Here is a 6,000-nt window from a genome sequence, read left to right on the forward strand (position 1 = left end):
CATTTCTCAAAAGTATTCCTAGAACCCTTATGAATATGTATTGTTCGATCACCACATTAGCATCAACTTTAGCAAATTATTAGTAATTGATCATGAAAAACATATAATACCATCGCGCATAATAATTCCAAGACATCACCATTGCCCCAAAGTCCATATAACTCAAACAAACCGAACCACGAGGCTCACGTCGCCTGGCGGTAAGGGAGACCTACCAGGCGATTTCTGGGTAAAACCCAAAAACTACGTTTAAGCTGCATGCGTCGCTTGATGGATCTTCGAGACTGTTAGGCGATTTCTGGAAAATTTCCAAAAACACGAACAGTCCAAATATTTGGTAGAACCCAAAGACCCACATGCATTTCATACATCCCAGAATTATATTCCAAGAATAAAAGCATGGGATGCAGCTCCCCTAACCTGGATTTCGTTGCTCCAAAAGCCCTTCTATGATTGCACTTGTCCCTGTTTTGGTCTACTCTTGACCTCTAGCAACGACAACCCTCTTCCTAGCGTTTCACTCTCCTTGTAGGTCCAAAATGGTGCTCTGGAAACTCTCTTACGTTGCCACCCTCAAATTACCCCTCTCTTTTCCACTAAATTCCCCTTTTCCCCCAATTTTTAGCCCTTTAGTTTTACTTAATGCACATTAAAACAAAAATGAAATTCATATGACATTAATCTGATGGTTTTAGCTCATCAAAGTTCGTAATGCCCACCTTTCTACCTTCTCCATAAACGACTAGGGTTTCTAGGTTTTCCCTAGCTTAGTAAAATCTACCTTCTCCATAGACGGCTAGGGTTTCTAGGTTTTCCCTAGCTTAGCAAAAATGATAAAACATGAAAAGAAGCTAGTTCACACACTAGCCAAGGTTCTAACTCACAACCTCCCAATTACTAGGAGAATGCTTAACCATCAAGCTAATATATGTTTCTTAGCATTTCATGCACACCATGCTTTATAATTTAATATCCCCCAACCATGCGTGCATGCAAAACCATTAAATAATAAAATTAACACACTAATGGCATACATAGGTCTCAAACCCAAGTCCTCTCAACACCACTCCACACACTCAACGACTTGAGCTACCATTACTCCTTTTCATAATTTCCTACATTAATTACCATAAAGATCCCTTTAATTGCATTTATATTAAATAAATATTTATTTATTTATTTATTTTTCTTGAGTCTTACACCACATCGTAGTAGATTACATCCAAACACTTTAAACACATCGTAGCACTTCAAATTACATATTTATATTATTCAAATGATTGGTTATGACAAATGAATTGATTTTCCTTTTAAGGTTCTTCAAAATTGAAAGTGGACAAGATGAAACTTAATACAATACTAGAGGAGATAATTGATGATGATGTTAGTATTTTTCTTTGTATTATTTTATTCTAATTTTACTAACAGTGTCACTATGTCATTTATTGATGAATTTATTTGTGTGTTATTTGTTTGAGGAATCAAGTGGTCAACATGAAGATATTGGAAAAGAAACATAGATCTTAAAGTGTTATTTTAGAAAAATTAATTTTTAAATTTCATATATTTGGATGTATGTTTTATGTACTATTAATTTGAATTTATGTTTTAAGTTTTATATAGTTGTTCATTAACTTCTACTCAGATGTATGCTTAAATATTATTTGTTTTTTTTTTCGCAATTTAATTTGGACCCCATTTAAAAACATAATTTTTTTTAAATATGCACGAATATACAATAGGTACCCGTGAGTTCAAAAATATCCCCGGGCATTTTTTTTGCGAGTATCCAGTGGGTAACGGGTAGGCATTATCTGTGTCCGACCCAACCTATTGCCATCCCTACTCACTGGACAACCCTTGTCAAAAAGACCTATAGGGGTTGGGCTTGCTAGGTGATTAAAACTCCCATTGGGGGATTAAAATTCTCGCTGAGAAAAATATTTTATGAAATTTCTAGATACCTCGCAGTGGATGAGCTGTTGAACGAGTATAGTCTCATTGGGCAAATTTATCTAATTTTTCTCTTAGGAAATAGTAATTAAGTGAGTTAATTCCCTTGTAGAGTGAAATTTTGACGAAAATCTAAAAGCCTAGAGGGAATTGGTCTTGAGTTGTTAAAACTCTAAACTTTGCCTTGGTAGACGAGTTTATGTTCTCGATGGAGAGATTTTTGGATTTCAAAACCAGTGGCTAAGATTTTAAAAAGAAAATGTGTTAAAGGTGAAGTAGAACCAAAATAGTAGCCATTTTATGCGTGAGGGAGAGGTTAAGTAGAGCCAGGGCATGTGCCACAATCAATATAGATTATTCGTTTATGTGATGTGAACATAGTTATTTTCAAGGACAAAATATTATGTTGTGTGATTTTAGGATGTGTATTGAATGGGAATTCCTTGATGAGCTTATCTTGACTCTACTAATTATTAGACTCAATATATATATATATATATATATATATATATATATATATATATATATATATATATTTTAAATTCTTCCTAGTTAGATGAAAGTTTATGTTTTGAAAATTTTATACGAGGAGTACTGCAAACATATTATAGTATTACAATTATACACAATTAACTGCTTTTTTATATGTTTAGTAAAAGGTTTAATATAATGTTAATGTTGTACATAAATTTTATAAACTAAATAATATTTTTAGTTGATCATATAAATACGTTAACAAGTTAAATTAAAAAGATAATAAATATTTTATTATTTAATTTATCATTTCAAATATTATGCTAATTGTATCAATAAAAATATGTCATATTTTAACAAATAAACAACAATACAAAATATTTAATGAATATTGTAGTTTAGTCAAGATGTCGGAATCAAATTATAATAAAAATTTTAGGTCTAAGTTGTTTTGGATAAGATTGAGTTAAGTCAGTCTGGACTCATAGTCAAGCTGAGTCGGTACGAATTAGATGTCTAGGTCCTTAGATCTGTTTTGTCTTACTCTTTCGTAGTTGAGTCTAATCTTCAACAAAATTATTTTAGTGATATAAGTTATGTTTAAAGCATTAGTCTGCATCTGTTTTTTTATTTATGATGCATCAATGTGATCTCATCTAATCTAACATCTTATAGTGGAGGTAAAACATTAATCGTGTCAACTCTCATCTTATACCATTTTCTACATTTACTAACATATATTTTACACTAGATAACTTAAATTAGACCACTACAAAAAATTGAAGTAATTACGACGGTTTTAATATGACGGTTCTAGAAAACTGCCATAATTTGCTTTATAATACGACAGTTTTAAAACCGCCATATTTTATATGTAAATTATGGCATTTTAAAACGTTTTATACTATTTCCTCATTCACGCCCATCTTTTCCTTCCTCTCATCTTTCCCTCTCAGTTTTATTAATTTTTTTGTCATTTATTTTTTTATTAAAATAAAACTTATAACCCCTAAAAGAAAAAGAAAATAATTATCATCACAAGAACCCTTAAGTTGATTGACCTATCCACTTTTCAAGGAATACATATAATGGTATTAGAGTTAAGGATTCAACTCAAAAGTGAGTTTTCACTATCTTCTAAACTAATTTTCATATTTGGTGTGATTCTTAGTTTATCTTTGCTTATTATAAAGGCGAAATCAATAATATAGCAACAATTTAAGATATGTTCTTGTAAAAAAAGGAAACATTTACTAGAAGAGGTGGAAGTAGTTCAATATTCAAGTCTTAACAATGACGAAGGAGCATCAAATATCAGATATTTCCATTGCAAGAATAAAGGTCACATAAGAGGGTTTTGTCTTGAGAGAAAAAAGAAAGCTAACAATCTTGATATATATGACTATTTGTAGTCAAGTGTCTAGTATTGATAGATTGTGAATGTCTCGTGCAACAACGTTGGTGGGAGAAGATTATGAATCATCAAAGATTATTATGACTTCAGTTAGTATTGATTATGTTGAGTGGATAATGGATTATGGTTTCTCATTACCTATGAAACTTAATTGCTAATTGTAACATCTTGTCTAGATGTTACTTGGTACAATTTAAATTCAATTAAAATCATTTCGTACACATCTGATACCATCCTATTAACATAGGAAAAATTTAAAACTTTCCATTCACAATACCCGTTAATTTCTTTCAAATAAAATTTTGTACAAAAATATTTATAAATTAACCTCAATGGTTAATATAATTAAACTTAAGTCGTACAAAATTTCCAAAACTCAACATAAAACAATTTCCAAAATCTTTTACAAAAGTTATCCAAATAAAATCCCAAAGCTTTTCCCAATGCATCTCTCCTTGTCTAATCAACATCAATGGCACCTATATCATCCATTGCTCCCGTATAACACAAATTATACGTTCATCGCACAAACATAACCAAGAGAAAGGGTGAGTTGACATCAATCACAAATAACATCAATTAGCCAAACAGGTTTTCACCCAATCCAAATAACATCATCAAGGTACAAATCAAAACATCACAAATCCTTACATAGCCATTGCCTCATAATGTCATACAATTACACTAGGTGTTCCACACAATCCACACATGTTACAACCACAAATGATACAACTACCAGTAAACTCGGTATCAAGAACCGAGTTGTAATTCTCGTGCATAAATTACCAATGGCGCCACTTCCCATTACTCCCCTAAAGAGCCCCAACAAAGTACACAAGTGTCGCACTTTCCATTATTCTCCTCGAAAGCCCTGACAAAGTACATTGTCGGCACAACTACGCAAAGATTACCAAAACATATTCACATGTCATGCTACAACATGACCACACCTCATTAACTACAACAACAGTTTATGCAACCCAGCATAAGGAACCATGAGTTATAACTCTCGCACAAAACTTAGCAAGGATGCCACTTCCCAGTACTCTCATAGCGAGCCCCCGGCAAAGTATACAACTTTCTATTACTTATACCGAGAGCCTCGACGAGATACATAATCTCTCATTACTCTTATCGAGAGCCCTAATGAAGTCCACCTCCAACACATTTACACAAAGTTACCCTTCCCACTGCTTTCCTAGAGAAACTTACAGACGAAGTCAACACTCAAGCTCACTACTAGAGACTAATAGAGTGTCTCACTTTTTGTTGAGAATAAAGAAAATAGGGTTTGATATTAATCTCCCTTGTGTATAAACCACACATAGGGTAATCTATTTATAATAGAGAGGGGTACAATTAAAAAGAGTAACTGAAAATAAATAGAGTAAATAGAAGATATTGTTTGATATTGTGATTAAAAATATCTAACAATATCTTAATAATATCAAACACTATCTAACACTCCCCCTCAAGCTGGAGCATACAAATCGTATGTGCCAAGCTTGTTACAAATATAATCATTTATAGGCCCCCATAAAGACTTAGTAAAAATATCTGCTAACTGATCACTTGAGTTAACAAACTTAGTCTTGATGTCTCCAAACGATGTTTGCTGGAACTGGAGGATGGAGGTCCTCTGACGAGTGTGTGTGCACTTTACCTTATGATGATTATTATTGTTTATTTTGTTAGCTCATCCTATTTGCTTGTGTTTGGCGATGATCGTGTAACTCGTGACACGAGAGCAAAGGATATTTCATGTGGAGGTGGTGAGGCATAGTGTCGGAGAGGGACAACATGACAACTTTTATATGAATTATATTTATTATTTTGTAAAGTTTATTTATAACTAGACTTTGAAATTGTAATAGTTGAGATAAGCTTATGTAATTTTAAATTGCGATATTTTAAGAAAGCTAAAATTTTCCAGCGTTTTGATATTAAATAAAATTTTATTATTAGTATTATTTTATTTAAATGTCCAAGATATTACATGGAAAGTAAGAAATTGACCACCAGTACTAAAAGAAGACTTAAAAGCAACTTTTGAGATAGGAATGGCTAGAAAATCTTTTGCAATCATTTGCAAAATTGGATATTTTAACCCATTAGCCTTCTACCAAACTAAAATGTCAAATTATTCATGTGAATCAAGT

This window comes from Vigna unguiculata, chromosome 8, assembly GCF_004118075.2.
Source record: "Vigna unguiculata cultivar IT97K-499-35 chromosome 8, ASM411807v1, whole genome shotgun sequence".
Classification (NCBI taxonomy): Eukaryota; Viridiplantae; Streptophyta; class Magnoliopsida; order Fabales; family Fabaceae; genus Vigna; species Vigna unguiculata.